The following is a 24,195-nucleotide window of genomic DNA, read 5'->3' as shown; positions in this document are numbered from 1 at the left end:
TGTATTTAATTTTATGCTATAAATATTTTTCATATTTGATGATGCATGAAATTAAATATGAATGTCGTATAGTCTTTTGGTGTAAATTATGTGTTAAACAAAATTGGGTATTTTTCAAGAATTTGAAACTCATTTGTTTATTTTAATCAAAAAATTGTTTACATGAAATCATATTTTTTGAATTCTTTTTCCTACCAGAAATAGATCTTAATGTTAAGATTGCATTATTTAGATGTGCTGAAAAATGGTTAAATGGTGAGGAAAATCAAATCCTAATTTGAAATTAGTTTTCTTTGCACAGAAAATTGAACATGATTATATTATTATTATCTGCATATTTTCTTATGCTATATTGTTGTCATGAAAAGAGTTTCTAAACGGTGTTTGATTCATAAAAATTGGATGTAAAATGCATTAAAATATTGCTTAGGAAATAACATGTCTTATTTTTCCTTGCATTTCTTGGTATTTGCAAATTATGCCTATATGTTTTTATTTTAAATGACACATGAGTTGAAATTTGGGTGTTCATGATTAATGTGCGTTATTTATTGTTGTTATTCAAAATAACTATGGAGAAGGTGATAATGCGGTATCCCCTTTGTTTTACTAGATTGACGTAGTAGGTCTGAAATATATAATGTATTTTATGTGACATGTATATTGAGGCCCATTTTTTAGAACATGTAATTTTTGGGGATATATTTAACTAATTATACCATTGGCCATAAGATTATTTTGACATGAAGCAGAAAATTTAACTCATTTCATATTAATTATAGGAATATTTTATTATTGTTTGACATATTGCAATTTTATTCTTGGATTGGTAATTTTTATTAGGGAGAAAGATTCGAATAGTCCTCTATTTATGTTCTAAAACCGTTTTGGTCCTTTAACTTGACAATATCAGTTTTAGTCCTGTATCTTTTCTTTTTGCTTAGATTCAGTCCTTCAACCAATTTTATGACCATTTTCCCTTTCTTTAGTAATAAAGCCTAATAGTCCATTTTAATGCTCTAAAAGTGGCCCAACATGCTTCCGAAATAAATTAAGACCCCATAACTTCGTACCTTGCTTTGACTGCTCTGTTTCGGATATTCCAAGCCCCCAGTTTTACGGACTTCCTCCAACCACACTACCGCGGCAGATGGTTTGCAGGAACTTGACTCCTTCAGTAACAAAACAGCACAACCCTATTTCATTTCCTGCCTAAGGGCGTAAAAGGGACTCCAATATAGGGTGTTAATAGAATTTTGGACAAACAGGTTGAGCAAAAGCCTAACTTTTATTGAAGAAATATATAGAGAATATTACATAGATATTATTCCTCCGTTGGAGTAGACAACTGTTTTAGCCTCTCATGGTGTAGAAGACTTGTCTTATTGGGGAAAAGCCCATAAACTGAAAATTTAGAATACTACAGAAGATTGAAAAAGACTCAGAACTCCAATGCTTTGAAGAGTAGGAGAAGTTTTTCTGATGTCCCCCTTCTACTTCATTGCATTTTTATTTATAGGCGTCCGCAGACTTCAAATTCGGACTCCAAACTTGTTTTGTGATGATGTCATTGCGTTCGTCATCGCCTTGTGATATCTAGCTGTCGGTCGTAATGGTTTGTCGGTCACATGATTTTTAGCTGGCTATTTTACTGGCTGTTGGCTTTTGTTGTTTTCTGCTGACAGTTTTATCCTCTCGATTTTTTACATCAATTAATTTTTACTTCTGATGGTAATTTTTTTTTCTTTTTCTTGTCTTGGTCCGGTTTGGGTTTGTTTTTTGTGACCCGAATCTTTATTCCGAATAGGGGCTTTTCTTGTTTCTCGCAGCAAGGGCACAAATGGTTATGCCATTGCCCAACATGCAACATGTTGCACGTCTTCATTCTTGTAGCTTTGGTTGCTAGCAGCTTATTTTCCTAGATTAACATCCTCTTTTCTCGAATAAGCTTTCTGCGAGCTCAGTGCTTTTTCCTGTCATGGAATTTAACAGGAACGATCCATTCATTTTGTTTGAGAAGATTTTGAACGAATACTTGACTTTGTCCATCTGTGTGAGACAGATCCATAAACCCCAAGCTCTTCTGGTAGAGATACTATCTTCAGTAATGGCCGATACCAGGGGAGCTTCGCCTGAGGCGGCTTTGATTTTGTTGAAATCCACCATGTCTGGCTCTGCAATTTCATGAAATGAAATGCTGGATGAGATCCCTTTCCCGCCGTTTCTGGAGCAACTGATACAAACTTTATCTCCAGAACATCGCCTCTCTTTAGGTGGGGGTTGTTTTGCCATGAATCAAAAACTGCCCCACTAATCCACTCCGGAAGTTTTGAGATTTCCGGAAAACTTGGTGACATAGTATAAATTAAAGCAAGAGCTCCAAAATCATACCATTCCCGAACATCTTCTGGTTTTGACCTTTCTAACATCTAGTCCCTATTATATTTTCCGGATGTTTCGATGATGGTCTTGCTTGGGTTTACTCCTTTATGGGAAATTAATTTTTCCAACATACGCTGGTAGTCCTGCCAAGCAGAAGAAGATATTAACTCATTAGTATTAACCTTAGAGGTGCTTGTCATCGGCCTAAGGCTAATCTCTCCCTCCTTAACCTCGGAGGTGCTGGGTTGACTTGAATCAATAGGAGTTTGCACTTCCTGAGACTCAATTGTTGCCGTTTCACCAGAGTCTAGTGATGGCCTTGTGCAATTGGTACTTGAATCCGATGCTACAGGTCTAGAGCCTGTACTCTAAATGCATGTTTTGGGTAATACTCCATCAACTCGTAAGTCATCCCCAAAGGTGACGCCTTCCGAATTGGTTCTCGTAAGTTGTTCCATAGCGAGGTGGATGCTAATAAGGAACTCCTTATTGCGACCTGTTTAGTGTCTAGATCGGCTCTTTGAATTTGTCCGGCAACTTAGGCATTAACCGCTAGTTGTCCGAACTTTCTTTCAAGCTCCTCGAGGTTTTCCCGAAGGTGCCTGAGTCTCAACATGATGGAGTTTACTTCAGATGCCTCCATCTCTCTTCAGGAAATCTACAAGAATGTTTTCATGAGATTTTATAACGATAATATTATAATAATAATATTGGCATTCAACTTGCCATCTGATAATACGAGCTTTCTCTATTTTTTATTCTAATTTATTCTTTAAAAAAGCTTTGACATTAGTATTATCAACTTTTAAAGTAAATTCTTTAGCAAGTAAAAATAAAGGTTATTTTTTAAAAGCCTTACAAACCGCAAAGAATTCTTTCTCGTTGATGTGCCTAACTCTGACTTGTTGTTCTAAGAACAACCTTCCTGTATACCTACAAGGTTTTTCCCCTGTAGTTGTCTTCTTCATGAGCACTGCTGCCCATCTGTAATCATTGGCGTCTGTATAGACTATCAATTCATCCTCGTCCTTGGTATATCAAACTTTGGCAGGTTACTGCAAACCTATTTCAGCTCAGGAACCCTTTTTGTGTGGATTTCTTCCCATTTCCACTTTGTACTCTCCGTTTCTTTCAAGGGTGGTCGGAAATCCCTTCTGTATCTTGAAAGATCCTTAATGAAGATATCTGCAAAATTAACAACTCCCCAGAAGCTCTGCAGATGCTTCTTGTCTTTGAGCACGTCTGGAAAAGTGCGGATTTTCTCCACAATATGCTCCTGTAACTCAATCCCTGTTTCGTCAATAAAAAATCGTAGAAATTTAATTTTATTGACAAAAATAGTAGCTTTCTTTACAGAAAGTACTAAACCTTCTTTGTGGCATGCATCAAAAAATATTTCAAGATGTTTAATATGTTCTTTCATATTTTTGGATGCAATTAGTATGTTGTCAATATAGACAAACATGAACTCAAAATAATCTTTGAAAAGATTATCCATTTTTCTTTGAAATATCTGGGGTGCATTAGCTAAACCCATTGAAAGTACATTCCAAATATACTGTCCCTGTGGTGTGGAGAATGCAGTAAATTTCTTTGAGTCATTCTCCATCTTAATCTGATAAAAATTATATTTGCAATCGAATTTAGAAAACACTTTTGCCCCTTTAATGCAATCAATTAAGTGTTATCTACTAGGAATGTAATAACCATCAAATTTTAACATCTTATTAATACTTTGATAGTTAATAACCAACCTGGGTTTACCTCTCTTAATCTCACCATGGTTTCTTACCAGAAATCTAGGACTACTGTAGGTAGAGACTCCAGGTTCAATGAGTCCAAGACAGATATGCTCTTTGATTATCATCTGCATATCCTTCTTATCCTCCATGTTCATCTGGATAGGTTTGTATAGAACATACTCGTATTTGCATTCATCTTTGATCCTCAGAGTATCTTCGATCTTATTCCTATCCCACCAAGCCAGAGGATTTTCACTGAAGTTCCTCTAGATAAGCCTCTTGGCATTCTCAAGAGAAAGCCTGCTCTCTTCGCTGATGTCTAGCGATTTCATTTCCAGCAGTGCTTCTTTAGGGTTTAGAATTTCCTCCTCAGATTCCTTATAGAAGTTATCGCTGTCTATGAGTCCCTATTGCCTGAAAGACAAAAGGATCTTACCAAATTTTCTCTTATCCTGCATTTTTGGATGAGTTAATCTGGCATCAAAATCACCACGTTTGCTGCGAAAACTTATCGGCATTATTTTGTTAAATGCCTTTTCTCTTCATAACACCTGCATCTCACTACCACAGTTAGTAGTAAAGATTAACAGATTCCTTTGATTATCCTGCATATATCTTGCAAATGTTTGAATGAAATTGTTACCTAGCAAGATATCGGCACCTGTATCATGAAAGTATATAGGAGGTGTTTTTACCCTAAACCAGGGTGATCCAAATGCTCCTCCAATCATGATTTTGGCTTCTCGTATTTCCTTATTGAGTATCCACTACAAGAAAACAGGGTATCAGAGACGGAAATTTATGTCTCTGAAAGTAGGATTTCCATCTCTAAAGCAAATTAGCGACAAAAAAATCCATCGCCAAAGTCCGTGGCTGAAAGCCCCGTGGCTAAACTATTAGCGACGGAAACATTCCGTCTCTAATTCTGAGACGGAAAATTTCGTAGCTAATTCCGTCGCAAAGAAGAAGAAAGTTTAAGTGTAATCCATCTCTGATTTCCGTAGGCAATCCGTCTCTGATTTCCGTAGGCAATCCGTCTCTGATTCCGTCGATAAATAAAAGAACTTTCCGTCTCTAATCCATCTCTAAAGGTAAAGTATTTGTTTGTTATTTTCCGTCTCTAATTCCGTCTCTGAAACGCAGAAAATGTTCCGTCTCTAAACCATTACAAATTTTCGTCTCTAATCCATCTCAAATTCGTCTCTGATATCAGGATTTTTGTGAAAAATCCCTTTCTACAATAAGTGGTAAGGTTTCTTTTGCTTCCTTAGGGAAAACTCCAGGTTTTGCCGTGCAAATTCCTGATCCTGAATCAATATAAGCTGTAAAATACTCTGTCTTATATTGATCATACAATATACCAACAGATATGTATATAGAAAAGGGACTCGTCATTCAATCCTTAAGCTAACATCATCAAGACTGAATTCCGTTCCATTACCTTCTCTTCCCCATGGTTTATAATCTTTGAGGAAACTTAACCCCAAAGTCATACTCCCGTTTTTTCGTCCTGCAACACCTGCAACTAAAATTTCATGGCCTGCTATTTCTAGCATGCCCTCATATTTTCCAACAACAAGTTGCTGCAAATGGTATAAGTCATCACAAGGGAAAATTTTTCTTGTATTTCTTTCCATCCTTCAGGGCATCTAAGTTTTACGTTTTCTACCCTAATCTCTTGAGGAGTTAAAGCTTTTAATAATTCTTTCTCCTTTCCTTTGTAGCCTATAATCCTATCTTTCGAAAAGGACATCCGACTACTAAACTCAGTTCTAGAGCTAAGTGTTCGATCTAAAACTGGGTGATCTTTTATAACAATATCAACACTACCTATTCTAGGTATCCTAATAGGATCTGATGTCATTACCTTCGTGAATTCTTTGAAAAATCTAGGAATTTTAATATACTCTTTCCTAAGAAATAAATCTGAATGATGCGTATTGGAAAGGGCATAAGCTATGCTATAAGTTATAGAATATGGTCTATTACCTTCTCTTATTAGATCTTTTCTTTTGAAGTCTTGATAAAGTAAGACTCTACTAAAATCTTGGTCTGCTAGGTTGTATTCAATCCTAGGATGAATGTCAAACATCAGTTTTCCTGCATACAAATTTCCTATCATCGTTCCAAGACAACCATCTCTCAAGTTATTAATTCTTCTATCCATTATCGATAAATGTATTTTTGAATCAATTCCTTCCTTAAAAGTTGCTTTTTTATTACTACTTCAATAGTTCCTATGTGGATCCATTTCATAGTAACATCTACTTCTTCTCTAAGCTTACTTAATTCTTCAAGAATTTCTTCTTTAGGAATTAATTGCATTTCCATCACATTACCAGAAAGTTCTAATAGCAAACTCACCCGAACTTACTTTGTAGATTATGTGATACTTCCTTTGGTTCAGTCCTATCTGGTTTAGGAGTTTTCCAATTCCTCCAATCCTAAATTCATCATATGCGCTGAGGTTGGAATCTTGTCGCATGATTCTTTCCATGATTTTGTTTGACACCATCATTCCGGAAAAGAATCCTGATAGGCTTTCGGAAGTTTGAAGCCTATCTCCCTCGTTGTAATTATTCTGACTCGATTGAAGATCCATCCGAATCAGTCTCTATTTCCTCCTCATAGACGCTTTCGTCTGAAGGAAGATATTCGAATTGGTAGATGGATACCAAATCGCCATAGTAAACTACATCTAGAATATCATCCGTGGCTTCAAATTTTCGCAATTCACCACGTTTCTGCGGGCAATCGGGAGATATATATCCTTTTGCTCCGCAAGTCCAGCAATTGCAGTCTTTGAATCTTTCATTCACTCGGGTATGGGTCCGTCTGAAAGTTCTTCTTGTAGGGGTTCTTGCAGTGGATCTTGCATTTGTTCGTCTAACTATTCTCCTTCCTTTGCTTTTCATCCCCCTTTCGCTCTTTCTGGTGATTGGATTGGCTTCGTCTTCCGAAGGGACCCTGCCCACGCACGGAAAGCGAGCGCCAGTGGCTTCTTAAGGAAGCTCCTGAGCTATCTAGGCAAGAGTCGTCCGAGACAGAAACAAGTGGTACTGACTACACGGATGCCACTCGAACGGATGACCCATATAGGGGGAGCACGTCGCATGGGAAGAAATTGCGGCGGGCATAGATCCTTGGGATGAAGCCCTTGTTGGTCCTGTTTTCTGTCCAGATTTATATGTTCTGGCTTTGAACTTGGACCACCATGATTTCCGCTGGGAAGAGGTTCTTCTGGAACTCCTGGGGTAGGAGTCACTATTCTGCTTCCTTCTTTTCCTTGGCTCGCTTGATTCTCCTATAATAGCTGGAAAATCATTGTTCTCACAACAGAGAGGGGTACGTTTTATTTTATCTCTCAGTCTTTTCATGTTCTTCTGGATGGATGCTTCATAATATTAATCCTTCAATCTGTCTTTAAGGAAAGACATTCTGTCCTTCGGGTACTTTGTATGACTGGATCAATATTTTCCTCCATGGGCTACATATCTTTGCAAAGAACATTAGAGCTTCTACTTTTGTTGCTACTCCACTCTGAAAAAAATACTTGTGGAACCAATAGATATATTCATCTATTACGCAAATACTTCTTAATTCAAGGTTGAAGAGAGCCTGTGCATATTCTCTAGCCTTTTCTGCTCTACTTCCTTCGAAGTATCCATCTCCGATGAAGTGTATCTTGATAATCCTTCCTAGCCGGTCTGCTATCGCGCCTTTCGAATCTCCGGCAAGGATGTTGGCTTTGGTATCTTCTGGGGTATTATCCCATCCGATCTTCACAGATCGCTCCAAGCTCAACTCCACAAGCTTTATAAAATTTTTTTGTCGAGCTCCAGCGTAGTTACTGCTATCTTGATGGCTGCAACCCATTCGTCTATCAATATCTCGGTATTTCGAAAATCGATAATATTCAGGTTTAGTATAGCGCCATATGGATGTAGGGCTGGAGCATGGTCCTCGCCCAAGGTGTATTCTCTGGCACTCTCTTTGGATTTCTTCCTGGATTTTCCTTTAGCCTGGTTCCCACAAACGTTGGAGTGGCATTAGTGTGGAAATTCGCACTTTCTCTCATCGGTTGATCCTGTGGAGGATCATTAGAACATATACTTCCCTCCGGCTGTGGTAGTGCTGGAGTGATTTCATTTGTTTGGATATTGACTAAATCCATGATCCCGAGTTGGGAAAAGGATTCCGCCCATTCTTATAGATCTGATAGATCTGCTCTCGTTATCTCCATTATTTTATAGATATGATGGATGCGATAATCAAATCTTCTCTGTCTTTGGGTTCGGAATCTCCGTGGCCTTTCCCTTCTGATGTAGAAGAGGTACTGTTCCAAGGGCGTCCCTGATTCACTCTTGTCTGGATCTAAATGTCTCAGGGCTCTCCCTTTGATTTCTCTTTAAATCTGTAATTTCTCCTTTAGATCTGTAAGATCCTTGTTTAGATCGGGAAGGATCTTAAAGACCTTGTCCACCTTTTGGTTCAAAGTTTCTATTTTCATAGGTATATAGATTAACCTATGTCCATAGTCTTGAACCTTCTTTTGGATCTCCCTCAAATCTTGAGAGATCTTTGATGTATCTGATTCGAGTTTCTTCCAATCAGTCATAATTTTTAGAACTGAAATTATGTAGGAATTTACCCGTTCCCCTTTTCTTGGTTGGGATTCTACCATGGACTTCAGTGGAGTGCAAACGCCTCACTGCATTCCCTGGTAGCACTTGTTGAACTTCAAAATTTCTCAGCCATTCTTTTTCTTTTTCCAGGGTGAGAAACTTTGGATCAATCCTCTTGGGACCGTTGTAACACTTGTCAAGAATTTTCATGAGAAATTCTCTTCTTTGTATTTTCAGAATTTGGAAATATTTCCTGTTTTCAGAGTAACTCGAACTTTCATTCGGTTCTATTTTCTCTTAAAGAGTCTCCTCCGTTAGTGGATAAATAATATCAAAATATAATATAATCATATATTTCTTCAATAAACCTAAGCTCTGATACCATTCTGTTTGAGAATTAACAAAAAATTGTGAAATGAGTGTATATGGACTAAAACTGCCTTTTAAAAGTTGCATAAGGGTAAAATTGTTCGAAAATCTGCCAAAGGTCTAAAAATAAACAATTTCATAAGTTGCTGGACCCAAACAAATATGGGCATAGTTATCGAACTAAAATTAAAATTAGGCATATTTAGCAGACTAAAATGATACTTTTCCTTTTTAATTATGATCTTTAATTATTGTGGGAGATGATTACTAGCCTGGACGTTTTGATCCCATTGAATTAAAGAAAGCAACAATATTTACTTGAATCCGGAATAAAATTATATAATGGTACCTAACACAATTGCGCATGTAATACAGTAATGGAGATCTAACTAGCTTTTTCTGAACTTTATGGTAGATGCAAATTAGATGGCCAAAATTATCCAATGTGGCATAGGTAAATTGAATAATTTCTGCATCACAAAAAGATTCTTGCTCATCTCACCACTAGCATGGCTGAGCTAATAGAGCCTAAAAATGGACAAATTACCCAATGTTGTAGCAAATTAGACGGAGACAATAAGTGTTTGGAACAAGATATGAGGGCATGCTTTACTATGTTAAGCTGTATGCAGGATAATTGATCCATGAATATGAGAAGTACCCAACGGCTAAAGAATTATGGAAAGCTTTGATGGTCGCATATGGTAGCACATCGACAATGAGACTAAGGGCATTAACCCTTAGGTTCAATTAATATGTGCTTGACCTAGAACACTCGATGATCCGACATTTTGATATGATGAAGGATATGATTCAAGAACTCTAGAATGCTGGTTGTGAGCTCAGTGACGGACAATAAGTTCTAGTTATCCTTAGGCCGCTACCTAAGCAGACTTGGAACATCTGAAGTTGGTGCTAACCCACAATAAGAGAATAAAGATGTTCGATTGTGTTATCAGTCATTTGAAACTTGAGGCTGATCGTAGAGAATTTAAACACGCTCAGCAGGCTGCCTTTGTCGCACATGCCAATTAGTGTAAGCTCCATAAAGACAAGCGCTGGAATAAATCGATCGGTGCAGGATCGATTTATAGCTAAAGGTAAAGCCAAAAGTAGAACTTGGCCCCACAAGGTGACAACGCTATGAAGGGTTGCTGAGGAAAGAGGGGTGGAAAGAAGAACATGGGAAAGACCAAGTTCTATAACGGTCAAAAGATGGGTCACTTTACTCGTGAATGCATTGAGCCAAAGAAGGTAAGACTTAATCCCACCTCTCCAAATTTTTTTGTTTCCTCACATGTTTTTGTGACTAATTCTCTCCTTGGATGGATTGTAAAGGCAGGAGCAACAAAACATAGGATAAGGGATTGAGCCGGATTCGTAGATTACCATCAACTGCCAACATGCAGCCATTATATTGGTATGGGCAATGGCCCAGAAGAGGAGGTCCTTGGGATTGGTACATACCAACTCAAGCTCAGCACTGGGAGTAAGCTCCTTTAGTGATGTGCAATATGCACCAAACATTCAATGTAATTTAATTTCAGCTACTGCATTGATGGGATATGGTTTTTCTTTTCTGTTTGAATGGATGGGTTTGTTTATTTTTTTTGGAAATGACCTCTATGGCTTAGGGTTAATGAATAATTATTTTTTCATGATAGAGTTAGCAAATGAGTGTGTTTCTTATGGTTCTTCTTCAATTAATATACATGATATCTTTGTTTTATGTGAAATAATCGGTATGGCTCGGGAATGCTATGGAAGCATGAAATAAAAAATTAAAACCGGTTCAAAGGGGTGTTCCCTTTGAAATTTTTCAGGCGTTCGGTGTTTGTCAAAAGTATGATAATAATCATATAAATATGCTAGACATGTGGCTAGAGGATGAAACAAAAAGTATAGAAACATAATATGAAACTTTACCTTTTGCTTCTTTTAGAAAAAACTGCAACGTGCGTTGTTCCCTTTATGTTCTCCCGTTCCGTTCACTTGAGAATTGAAACTAGTATTCCTCTATGTGACAGATTCTATTTTAGAAACCACCGTCCTCACTACATATTCTGATTGCACTGAATAATACTTGTAATGACCACATCCAAGATACGGTTATCTTTCGTTAAATCCAAGATACAACTATCACATACATGTAACTGCCATGGTTCCTCAAGTCCAAGGACTAATCACGTACTATCGGAGCCATGAAGATCTAGCCATACCGACCAAGCCTCCAAGGCTTCCATATGACGACTTCCCGCGAGTCAGTTCAGTCGGTTTGACAACCTTGCACCCACTAGCATTGCATAGATGTCCAACGTCTGTTGCCGATGAAACACAACACTCATCCAATGAATGCAATTTTGTTGCAAGTCTCAATAGGACTCTTGATGCCCAGTCTCGGGGTCCTTGACTTGAAACATTTCAAACCTAACCTTCTGAAGTTGGTTTCATGGCCACCATCCAATGCGTAGCCCAACTATATAGGTTGTACAATTTGGTTTGCGGGCTTTGTTATGATGTTAAGCTTATAAACATAATCTGTGAGCACAACAAATACAATGGCCAGATAATGAATACTCACTTTATTCATAAACAATGTTACAATTACACCGAAATTGTCAGAACAGATTGCATAAAAGTCAATCCAATTGGCTTCTTGATCACCTATTGTAACATTATGATATGCGAGATTAGGACATATAGGACAAGAAAGGATGACTAGGTTAGCTCGAGAAGGCCTAGTGGGTTCTCTCGCTAAAGTCAACCTTCCTACATGTGAACCATGTAAGGCGGGAAAACCCTGTCAGAAGCCTTTTGGGAAGGCTAAGAGGGCTATATGAAAGAATCGGTATGGCCCTAGAGCGCAACGGAAACATGAAAATAAAATTATTGTTTAAAACAGTTCAAAAGGGTGTTCCCTTTGAAATTCTCAGGCATTCTATGTTTTTCAAAAGCATAATAATAAATGTATAAACATGCTAGACAAGTGGCTTGAGGATGAAACAAAAAAATATAGAAACAAATATGAAACTGGACATGGCTTTTTGTTTCTATAGTTAAGCAACAATATGCATTCTTCCCTTTACGTTCTCCTGTTCACTTTAGGATCCGAATTAAAAACCCCTCTAATTTTTCCACACCACACTAAAGAAGACATATAGTTCTTTTTCTATTGATGGATAGAACGAAGAACAAGACGAAAAATAACTCCAAATTAACACTATTGTTTAGTGCTTTTGGAAAATTCTATGTTCTAACTTGAATCCAATTCAATGTAGAACAAAAAGGCGAATATTTTTGGAGAGAAAAGAGAGCAAATTTCATGGCTTAGTTGCTAGTTATACATGATATGTATGTAGTTTTGTATATTACATACAATTCAATTCAAAATTAAATAACTACCAAGTTTGCCTCCCAGGCAACCTATACACATACATGCATATAACCTTCAACCATGATGAAATAACCACTCCATTATGTTCATCATGGTGAGGAGTTTCAACTCCTTCTTAACTTGCTCCAACCTCCCTCAAATGAGCCTGGACTTCAAGTATGGACCGGACTTGATTTAATCAAATTAAATTAAGGCCAATCAAAGTCCATTGGACAATAATTAATTAAATTAGTTTTTGCCCAACTAAGTCCAAAAATTTATTTAATTCAATTAAATAAATCTAAGCTCAAAACTCTAATTAATTGACCCAATCAATTAATTAAGTCAAACCAAATAAATTAATTCAATTAACTTAAAGGTGTTAGGCCCAAAATTAATTAATCCAATTAATTAACTCTTGAGTCATCCACCAAATGGACTATTAAATCAATGATCCAATCATTTATACATTCTCCTTTAATTAATTTAATCCAATTAAATTAATTCGTTTCTTCTTGAATTAATTCCACCAGTTTCATAATGATTTGTGTATGATTCTTTAGGTTCACCCTCATCTAAACTTGGACATTGTGTCCAACATAAATAATTAATTAAATTAAATTAAATTATTTTGAATTAACCATTAATTCGAAATGACCGCCACTTGGGTGATCGTCTAGCAACGATCCATGGCACTAGAGACTAGGTAAATGTTGGCGTGAACATTTAGGCTCTCGAGTTCTAATAGGTACGGTCCTTCCATTGATCATCTCCCGGCCTTAGTGTAGGGCATGGAATTGGGTGTCGATTTCCATCCTGGACCAGACAACTATGCTGAATACTTGAGATGCCTTTACACTGTCGATCGACGAAGGAAATCATTTCCTATTCGAGCAATCGCTATGGCCATAGACTTAGAGAGTGTAAACCATCTCAATGCGTATAGGAGATATATCTATCATTTAATGATAGGAGACATATTCTATCTTGAAATCCAGCTTCCTCAATATATAATCCGACTACACTGGACATGGCTTATAATGACGACATCAAATACACAGTCGTCTCTCGCCAAATCCAAGATATAGCCATCATATGCATGCGACTGCTATGATTCCTAACGTTCATGGACTAATTCTGTACTATCGGAGCCGGGAATTCAAGTCATACCGAACAAACTTCCAAGACTTTTATATGACAATGCCCGTGAGTCAGTTTAATAAGCTAACAACCTTGTCAACTAATCAACTAAAATTGTATAGACATCTTATTTCTATCGTCGACGAAACATGGCTGCCATCCAATTAATGCAATACTTAGTGTAAGTCTCTATAACAATCTCGATGCCCAGTCTTGAGGTTCTCGACTAGGAACTTTTTGGACCAACTCTCAGAAGTTGGTTTCATAACTGTCATCCAATGCCCAGCCTAACTACATGAATTATTTAATTGGCCTGTGGGCATTTGTTGTGACGTTAAAACACTGTTGAACATAAATAGTAAGAACAAAAACACATGGTGCCACAGATGAATATTTACTACATTCACCAAGATAATATCATATTCATAAAGATTGCTAAATGGTCCCCAAAACACCAATCCAATTGGCTTTCTGATCACCATTTCTAACAATCTCCCACTGATGGTGGCGCCTAAGAATATTCCTGAGATTTGTGATGAGATCTCGACCCTTTTGCTTGTGTCATTGCCTAGTTGTTATCCTCAAGGTAACTACTGGCTTGGCCGTGCTAGGCTCCATATTTAACCTTTGGATGCAGATTTTCATCCAAAACACTTTCTGAGCAACTATTAAAGTCACTATACATTTTACTTCATGGTGAAAACTATTATGGCATCCCGCTTGAAGCCATTCCAAGCCACCACATCACCATTAAGTCTGAATGTACATTCAAATTGAGACCAGTCATCATTCACATGTAACTGGAAACTAGTATCGCCATAGCCTTCTAGAATCAAGTCTCCATTGACTTGAATCAAGAACGCTTTTTTAATCCTTATTCAGGTACTAAAGAGTAATCTTGACTACTATGCAATGCCTTCTTGATACACTCCCGATATCCAGTGTTATTCTCAAATCACACACAACATTTAGCCTAGTGTATCAGACCACATACCCATATTGTGAACGGTAAAAGACATAGGGGATGTCAAACATCTCTAACCCTATGATAATGGAAGGAATTCAATTCCTTCAAGGAGAATTGCGTGAATAATGTTTGTGCTTCAGTGTTTCCCAACATCTTCATATCATTCTAAATGAGTAAGACGTTCACACCTAAAATACTAAGAACAAAACTAAGCTCCCACTAACCTTGTAACTCATTCTCGACTTGAGTCATACCCCGCATGACCTTGTCTAGATGAATATTCCAGATATAGGAAGTTTCATACCTAGTTTGTACTCCATGTCGGATCTCATGGCTCCAAGCCATCCATCCAACTCAATATCTTACATCACTTCTCCTTATTATCTTTGGATCATAATCCAATTGATTGGTCAGACTCAGAAACCTATACCTATTAGGTAACTAAGGTGTTCTAGTCATCCGTCAAGAAGCTGAAATATAGTGAGTTAGTGGAAAAATTTGATTACAAATGATGTTTGCTACATTTGACTGAGGTGTCTCTCCACTTGATTCCTCAAGGAGCTACTCCTCACGTCAGTTATCCAATGAAATCCAATTTCTCTTAGGATAACAAACAAACCTGTACCAACCTAGTTTGCCTCCCACTAGTTCCTCAATGTATACAGGACCATCCCATATACTAAAGTACGTTGTGGAAACAGGCTTTCTATGCCACATGGCCAAGGTAGTTCAGTGAAAGAACAATCAAACCAAGTCCAACAAGGTTCAATCCCTCCCTTATCAGAGACACCGTTCAATTATGGCACTCTAAGGAAGAACTCCACTGAGTGAGAACTCCATTCACGTCAGATATTTCAAGAACTTCCACTAAATACACACTACCTCGATCTGATCAAAGGATTTAATTTTGCAACTAGTTCGGTTCTCCAATTCAAGTCTAATTCTCCGAACCTTCCAAAGGTCCTTATACTTGTGAACCCCTTTTTGGCTCTGTGTATTCAATGACTCATAGATATCTAATTGGATCCAATCCAATAAAACATTGGCATGCACATTTTGTCCTACAAAATGCTTCTCGGTCCTCATTACTCAGGAAGGACTTGCAAGCTTGTAGACTCAACTCGTCGATTTCTAGACTCATTGATTTCACCAACTTCCTTGCCCTAACTAGAGAAATGTAACCTATCTTCGCATGCCAGATCTATGAGTTTATCTTGATTATCCATCTTACCATTTGTTTTGAGCATTCATAATCCAATTATGAGATAATGTTGAAATAATTACGTAAACAACCTAGCAAACAAGAATAACCATTCTTTTTCAAATGAAATAACCATCATTTCGTTGACCTAGTAAAGAGATGAAGGTGATTGGAAAGGACATGAAATGTTCGAATCATAGTTTTTTTCATTAATAGGTTTCTGTTTGGTGAGTAGAAATTATTTTTGAGATTTTGGTCAGGTCATGTACCGAGAATAGGGGCTAAAGTAGGTGTTCTACTTTTAGGGCGTGACAAGCTGGCATCAGAGCCTAGGTTACTATATAGGTTATACTTGAAAAAGATATTGGAACCTAAGGTGTAAGTTACTGCTGCATCAGAGTTTAGATTCAAGAGTCTAATAAGTTAGTTTGAGCATTTATGGGATTGCTTGGTGATAAAATTGTAATAGATCACTGTTGTGTGGCCAACCAGTACGTGATTAATTACAATTGGAATATTAAGCTAGCAGATTATGTCACTAATCTTTGTTGTGATAGCTTCCTTTAAGTTGTGCCTACTTTACTTTGGGTTGGATACTAGTTGTAGATTTTATAAGGAGTCTTTGGAGAAGTACTTTTATCTGATATATCGAAAGGGACTTAGTGTGACAAGTGTTACATCAAGTGTTTGACAAAGTTTATACATTAGTAACCATCACTACTGATGTTCAATTTATAATTAATGTATTGTGATTAGTTGGTCACAATTTAAATGTTACTTAAGTAAAATTACTAGGATGCTCTAAGAGGTGATTTGAACTTCTGTAATATTTACTGGAAGGATAATATGAATATTGGTGTTCAAAAAAAAATTATTTTTATCTTTGGTGAATGATAAATTTCATAAATTTCACATAATCTACAATAATCATGCAAATAAGTTTGTTCTACTAGGCTCTTCTCCATATTCTAAAGGAGAAACTATCTCTAATGATGATGGATTATAATGTAAAAGTAGTTTTTATTCGATTTGCTCAACTATAAGTCTAGTGACAACCATTCGTTCGACTGAAACACGTTGAAATCTCCTTTTGTTCCGTTCCTGCCCAACATAGCACACCTATGAAGCCAAGACAGCTCAACAAGCTGCATTCGCAAATGTCCCCCTCTCCACTTCCTAGCTAGCCACTAAGTGCCCTGCTGCCATTGTTTATAAGGCCAATTGCACTTAATCAATCTTTGAATACGTAAAGCGACTTGAGTAGCATATGTGCACTCAAAGAAGAGGTGAGAATTTGACTCCTTTGCCTAATCATCACAAATATGCATTGTGCTCTAAAATTTTGTCACTAAGGTTTGTCCTTTGTAGTCAATCTTTTCTGTATGGCTACCAAATAAGAAATACATTCCTTGGAATCTTATGGTGTCAAAGAAGAAGGAAGTTCCAGGTGACTGATGGGGACACTGATGAAATCCATTCCTTTTGTTTTGCAATACAATTAAGCCACACCCACTCACCATCGAAAAGTACTATAGAGACTTTTGAATTTAAATTTAAACTTATATGTAATAATCTATTATGAATGAGCAGCTGCAGTATCCCAAGTGGATGACAATGATATTTTAAAAGCCACGTCTCGTCCCCTATATCATTTTGACAGTGAATAGTTAGAAGAATTTAAGTCCTCAACTTCATGATTTTCCTCCAGCTCCAAGAACAAGTAGTTGTACAAGTTGTCCACATCGAGTTCCTCTTTAACCAGTAGTGTTTAATGTATTTCACCCAAACTGATATTTCCTACTCTGCAATGGTTTCCCACAGTTGCTTGCAGCTTAGATCTTTATTAATTGCCAATGTATATTCCATCCGTAATTCACTAGCAAGACTGGTGCGATTACCTAACCTAAGCCACCTTTGTTGTATATCTTCCTCTTGTTCCCGTCTACCATAACCTTCTAAGTTTCTTTTCAACATCTTTACTACCCCAACAGGTAGGACAAACATAGAAGCTCAATATGTTCATTCAATTTTGTAATGCAAATTTATACAAGAGATGTACGGGGTTCAGAAAGATGACTTTAGTGGAATTATAATATATATGAAATGATTAAATTCGATTTTGGAGTTCATAATAGAGACTATAGATCCGAATATACATTTACGTTGAGACTCAATATTTTTCACATGAATTTGGAAGCAAGTCCAGAACAAAGGATAAATTTACCTTTCCAGAGTGGTGTGTACACGTGCCTTTACGTTGAGGTTTGCGTGGACTAACGCCAGATAGCATATCTATGTGTGTGCCGGTTGGAGGAGAACACAAGAGCCAACATCTGTTTATGTTATGCATCCTTGATGCGGATTATTTGCTTCTTTTGCTTTCAAATTCTATTTTTCTACGCTTTTTGCCGCATTCCCGTACTTATCCGTTATCTTTCAGTGGTATCAGAGCCCGATTCAGTGTATAAGCAACGAAATTACGTGTTTTACGTGTTGGATGCATGTTTAACATATTTTATCGGCTTTTACATCATGTTATTTAGTTTATGATTCATAATTATTGTTGTTGAAGAATATGTTTAATTTTGCATTAATTATCAAATATTAGGATTGTAGCACTCCCTTCGCTACAAGGGCTATATCTACCCTAAACGTCATACTTATAGTAATTCATGTATTCATATATATATATTTGCACATAACCATCTAATCAATTTGCATACGTAATCCCAACACGTCATAATAGGTATTATCAACCCACAACATTATATATATACATATCACACGTCATAAAGTGATTCGTCACAGGTAATTCGTGCACTTATATTCTCTCTGTACGGACAAAATGTGTTTTGTACTCTAACTGACAAAGAGGAGAAAACTGCATACTGTCCCGACCTGCCTGAGTATAGCGCGTAAACCTACTATTCAACAGTCAGACACCTCAAAGTCTAATCCTGAATGAAAATGCCAGCAAAGGGATGAGCCTGCCACTCAGTAAGTAAATAACCAGCCCTATTTATGTATGCATATTAAACACAGCCCAAACAAGATAAACAAGCAACAGGAATGGAATACAATCAATTTAATTCCAACATAATCAGCTTTATTCCACCACATGACTATCTCATAATAAGACAATCAACCAAACTCCATTTTTCCTAGTTGCTTACCTGAAGGTGATATTGTGTTTTTCCCATCAACTCAATCTTACTGTTATATAAATTCAAGTGAATCCCCTTGACAGCAGGCTCATCAATCTCATTTCGCATCATAGCTCTTTCAATTCGCATCATAGCTCTTTTATTTCGCATCATAGCTCTTTTATATCGCAGCATCGCTCTTTTCATATCACATCTTTTTCATATCGCATCAAAACTCTTTTCATTTCATTTCTTTCTCATATCGCATCAAAACTCTTTTCATTTCATTTGACCTTATAGGCTTTCCAACACATCAAGGGGTATTCACGCCACAATATATATTCAATTTCCACCACTCCCTCATTTTCACATATCACCATTCTCGTAAGCAACTAGTAACGTAAAACAGTATATCCATATATTCTGATTTTCAAACATCCACAACACATCAAATAACAAACATAATATTTCAACGTATTTTCTCATTCCACGTACACAATACCATCAGTCAAATCAAATCATCCATCAAATCATATACTTTTCGATAAATCCATGTCAGCATGAACCACAAATTCAGATAACAGTAAAATCACAAGTAAAGATACATATATAGATAACACTAATTATTTACTTACCTCGACCTTACAACACCTTTATCTATTCAATAGGTAGTGGTTCGGTCTTTTCACTTTACCCCCGTATCCTATAATGAGTTATACCACATACAGTTAATATATTGAGAATATCGTAGTTTCTTTTAAATATAATATTAAATATTATTCGTACAAAATCTAATAATTTTTCAATATTTCATTTCTATCAAAGTACAAATCTTCGTTTTTCCTCTTTATTAACATACCATTTATTAAATATAATTTTCAGAATATTTCTATGAATTTTCTATCAATTTCTCGCTATTATACACTTTAATTACATACAATACGTAGAATTGCGTATTTGATTGACAATTCCGATGGAATTGTATAAATTAGCTATAGTAATATTCAAATCTAATAATTTTAATAATCTAATTGATCAATGATATGATCTTTATATCTGACTTGATATTTAATCCGATACTATTTTAAATAGCCAAACTCATAAAATATTCCGGTTAAATGTACTCAATATAAACAACGTTTAATGAATGGACTAATTAAATAATATTATTATATATAAAAATTAAAATAAAAACCTTATCTCCGCTGCGAATTGTCGAAAGAGAAATGGAAATTGCAATTTGGTAACATTGTGATTATTCAACTTACATATATATATATATATATATATATTTATGTGGGGGTGGGTGGTGCCTGAGGGCCCACCCCCAAACCTTTTGTCTTTTCTTTTTTTCTTTTTTTTTCTTCTTTCTTTCATATATATATATAATATTATTAAATAATATATATTATATATAATATTATTATTATTTTATTTATTTGATTAAACTTTTCTTAAAATACAATTTACGTCCTTTCTAATTTTCTTAATTAATATAAAATGTCCCAAAATATTATAACGAACTCCAATTTAATTCGTTCAAATTTTATTATATTCCAATTATGACCTATAATTTATTTACCAATTAACTAAGTTTCATAAAAATATACCAATTAATCCCCCAATTAATTATTATAATTTTTGGGGCGTCACAATGATTTTTTTAAAAATTTGGTATTTTGTGAAAATTCTTAATTTTGTGTCGTTTCAATTTATGTATGCTGAACAAAGAATTTTAGAATCAATTTTTCCAGGAATGGTGCTGCAAAAGGTAGCGGCCACAAGCAGGACCCTTCCGCGTTGAGCGCATTGGTCGTGCGTGCAAGCAATGTTGCCTGTGTGCCCGAACTACATGCTTGTGGGCGATGGGCGGATTTTATGTTTGTTCTAAAAAAAGAAGTTTTTTGCTTTTCTGCATATTTTTTAAAATGGTTAATTTTTTAATTTGGGTCGAGATTGCTATATTTTAAGAATTAAATTGCTAAAATTAATTCGGACTAGATTTCGCAACCAAATTATTTTGCATGGGTTGCATTAATATTTAATTTTTAATTGCATTATTTTACATGTAATTTCGACTCAGATTGTGCTTTATATGGCATTGGATACCATGTTAATATATGGTATGTATTAATTATTGGAGTATGATTATGTGGGATACATTTGTGGGAAGTGAATCGGTATGAGAAACACTGTAGAAGCGTGAAAAATATAAATTAAACAAAATCAAAAGCATATAAACCCGATTAAGAGGTGTACTCTTTATTTTTTCCGACATTCGGTGTACAAAATAAGATAAAATAGGCGTATGAATAAAAGTAAGAAAATCGAGAGAGCGAAAACATAAACCAACGTCTTACCCTCGTAGTTTTCTATAATCGACTTCTCACGTTGACTCCCTTTGAGCCTGATCTTCCTCAAAAAGATTTCAAGCCTTGAAACCCTCTAAATTTTTCACTTCAATCATCGGGAGATCCTCCTTTTCGCATGGTAGCAAGACAAAGGAAGAGAAGGAAAAAATCAATCACACGTTATGCATTAATGGTTCTGATTTTTTTTCTTATTCCTTCTTTGATTAAAAAGAACCAAACAGAACAAGATAGAGAGAGAGAGAGAGAATTCATACAAGAAAGGGAGAGGCTAATTTGAAAGTGAGTTATCTAGTGATAGAATTGTTTATTAATATTTTTGACCTAACTAAAACCACTAGTAGACCTAGCTTATTGAAACACTCCATACACAAATCCTAGCCAAAATTATAACCGAAAAATTTCGTCCATATCATCATCCAAATTAGCCAACCTTTTATTTGACCTAAACAAGCACTACAAGAAAATAGGATATAAGAGACGAAAATTTCCGTCTCTGAAACTAATATTTTCGTCTCTAAAACAAATTAGCGATGGAAATATTCCGTCTCTAATTCTGAGACTGAACATTTCCGTCGCTGATTCTATCGACAAATAAGAAGAAAGTTTAATCGTAATTTGTCTCTCATTTCCGTAGGCAGTCCGTCTCTAATTCCGTCGATTAAAAAAGAACTTTCCGTCTCTAAAGTTAAAGTATTTGTTTGTTAATTCCGTCTCTAATTCCATCTCCTAAACGCAAAAAATGTTCCGTCTCTAAAACCTTACAAATTTCCGTCTAAAGTGGACCTAAACTACATTCAATTTGATTCTAAGTCCATCACCTTACGTCCTTTAAGCCGATTAATATATCCAGGCCCTCTCTCTCATTTAATTTATGAATCCAATCCATAAAGTACTCAAGCCTAACTAAATTAATCCAATAAATTTAAAAGCCCGAAACCAGAAATTAGCTAATCTAATTAACTAATATTCGAAAAAATCCAACTTATGGATTTATAAATAAATGATCCAATCATTTATTCTCTCTCTAAGAAATTAATTTAATCAAATTAAATTAAGCTCTACCTTTCAAAATTAAGTCTAAATTAGTTCCATCATATTCCAGCAATTAGAGTGTGACTCTTTAGGCTCACCTTCAGCTAGACTTGATCGTGTATGGCTAGTATAATTAATTAAAATCCAATTTAGTTAATTATTTTCGATTACCCCATAACTAGAAATAGCCCATGACGATGGGTGGGCGGCTAGCATCAATCCATGACTTGAAGTCCAGAATCAAATTGGCCGTAAAATTAAAGCCCTTCAGTCGGATCGAGGCAGAGAATATTTAAGTTGTGAATTCATTGCTTATTGAAAGGAGAATGAAATTCCGTCTCAATGGACTCCTCCTGGAATGCAACAACTGAATGACGTGGTTGAAAGGAGGAATCGAACCCTGTTGGACATGGTTCAATCCATGATGAGTTTTACGGAATTACCCCCTTCCTTCTAGGGTCTTGCTCTTGAGATGGCGTCATCTAAGACGGTGCCTAGATGCCATATGAGATATGGAATGGCAAGCCTGTGCCCTACAAGTACTTGAGAGTGTGGAGTGGCCACGCATACGTCAAGAGGCTAGTGGGAGACAAATTAGACTCGAGGTCTAGTATGTGCAGGTTTGTCGGATATCCGAAAGAAACTGCGTGATACTACTTTTGTGATCCATCTGAGCAAAAGGTTTTTATCCTCTTGAAAAAGGATTTTTCTACAGATAGCCGACGCGATGAGGTGCTACTTGAGTAGACAAGTGAGACACCTCAGCAGAACAAAGGAACATTATTTGAGCTTATATTTCCCACTGATGGTGCTCCAATCCTCCGTAGGTGCTGAGACTGACCAGTCAATTGGATAATGATCCAAGAACGTATGAAGAAACGCTATCGGACATCGATTCGGATAAGTGGCTTAAAGCCATGAAATCCGAAATGGACTCAATGGTTTCAAATCAAGTTTGGACCCTCGTAGACCCTCGTAAAGGTGTTAAACCTTCTAGGTGCAAATGGGTTTACAAACGTAAGCTTCGAGCTAACGGGAAGGTTATAGACTTCAAGGCCAGGCTCGACACAAAATGATACACCCCTGGAAACCTATTCATCCGTAGATATGGCCAAGTCCATTCAGGTTCTGCTGACCATAGCAACATGGTATGACTATGAAATATAACAGATGGATATGAGAACGGCTTTCTCAATGGTTTCATTGAGGAAGAGATCTACATGGATCAGCCGGAGGGTTTCACTTCCCTTGGAGAAAAATAGAAGGCCGGTCGTCTCCAAAGGTCCATCTATGGCCTCAAACAAGCTTCCCCAAGCTGGAACATATGTTTTGATGAAATCATACAAGGTTATGATTTCACCAAGAATGAATTTGATCCTTTTGTATATAAGAAGCTCAGTAGGAGCGTGGTTGCGTACCTTGTGCTTTACGTAGACGACATCTTACTCATTGGGAATGATATTAAGATGTTGGGAGACATTAAAGCATGGTCGTCCACACAATTTTCCATGAAGGATATTGGTGAGGCCTCTTACAATCTTTTCTGGTCTTCGGCTTTAACATCGCAGCTGCCTTTCCTTTTTGATGTAGAAGAGGTACTGATCCAAGGGCGTCCCTGATCTGCTTTTGTCTAGATTTGAATATTTTGGATTTTTTCTTTGGTTTTTCTTTAGATCTGCAACTTTTTTCTTCAGATCTGTAAGATCCTTGTATAGATCTGGAAGGATCTTAAGGATCTCATCTACCTTTTGGCTCAAGATTTTTTATAGGTATATTGATTACTTATATCCATAGTCTTGAACTATCTTTTGAATTTCTCTCAGATCTTGAGAGATGTTCGAGGTATCCA

General features: G+C 36.4%; 1 long non-coding RNA gene across 1 annotated transcript; it reads right to left on the bottom strand.

The window, feature by feature from the left end:
• Positions 1-18,513: 18,513 nt before the first annotated feature.
• On the bottom strand, positions 18,514-21,576 carry LOC148788439 (uncharacterized). Its single transcript, XR_016065307.1, has 3 exons — positions 21,303-21,576; positions 19,578-19,645; positions 18,514-18,756 (listed from the first exon to the last, which is right to left on the bottom strand). It is a non-coding gene; the product is annotated as an uncharacterized LOC148788439 (long non-coding RNA).
• Between the last annotated feature and the right edge of the window lie 2,619 nt (positions 21,577-24,195).

The sequence above is a fragment of the Sesamum indicum genome, linkage group LG4 (assembly GCF_026168435.1).
Source record: "Sesamum indicum cultivar Baizhima isolate 11 linkage group LG4, ASM2616843v1, whole genome shotgun sequence".
In the NCBI taxonomy this organism is placed as follows: Eukaryota; Viridiplantae; Streptophyta; class Magnoliopsida; order Lamiales; family Pedaliaceae; genus Sesamum; species Sesamum indicum.
This window is presented reverse-complemented; position numbering and strand designations above follow the sequence as displayed.